Genomic DNA, 816 nt, shown 5'->3' with positions numbered 1-816 from the left:
ATATATATATATATATACACGACAGGCTTCTTTCAGTTTCCGTCTACCAAATCCACTCACAAGGCTTTGGTCGGCCCGAGGCTATAGTAGAAAACACTTGCCCAAGGTGCCACGCAGAGGGACTGAACCCAGAACCATGTGGTTGGTAAGCAAGCTACTATCCACACAGCCACTCCTGCGCCTATTCTCAGTTGAAATATGAATGAATGCTTGCAGAAGAAATAAAGGAATATAGACTGACTGATGCTTTGCAATATTCATTTATTTTTTATCTCTATAATCTGTGCCAGTGAAGTAAACACCCAGTCATACACTATGATTGTTTTATTGATATGAATCCACCCCACCCCCACAATGTGTAACTTGGCGTTCATGTCAGGAATCATCGTCATCATTATCATCATCTTCCTTATTACTATTAATGCTGTGATTGGCAAAGGTCATTAGTGTGTCGTTTGCAATTTTTTTCCCTCTGTCTTCCTTTTCTCTTCGACTTTCCTCCAACTCCTGTTTCTGATGAAGAGCAATTCTGGAAATGTTAAACTACCTTTCTTTCCTTCCCTAAGCGTCTGCTAATACTTTGCACGTACCACATCCTTGTGTTGTTGTTTTTCTCTTGTAGTGTTCTTTGATTTTTTTTGTATTTTTTTTATGTACTATATATAGTAAAGTTATAAATATCTAATTGTTAAACTGGAAAAATTATAAGAAAAGCCATTTCTATTCATTTCTTTCAAATATATAATAGTGTACCAAGGATTTTCTATTTCTTGCTCTACTTACTATATATATATAATATATATATATATATATATA

At 34.9% G+C, this 816-nt stretch overlaps 1 protein-coding gene across 4 annotated transcripts in view; it reads left to right on the top strand.

Moving 5' to 3' along the window:
* LOC106869305 (thyroid receptor-interacting protein 11) overlaps positions 1-816 on the top strand; it is a 214,951-nt gene that overhangs the window by 70,720 nt on the left and 143,415 nt on the right. The gene's annotated exons all lie outside the window — the stretch shown is intronic.

Source organism: Octopus bimaculoides, chromosome 11 (genome assembly GCF_001194135.2).
Source record: "Octopus bimaculoides isolate UCB-OBI-ISO-001 chromosome 11, ASM119413v2, whole genome shotgun sequence".
NCBI classification, from domain to species: Eukaryota; Metazoa; Mollusca; class Cephalopoda; order Octopoda; family Octopodidae; genus Octopus; species Octopus bimaculoides.
This window is presented reverse-complemented; position numbering and strand designations above follow the sequence as displayed.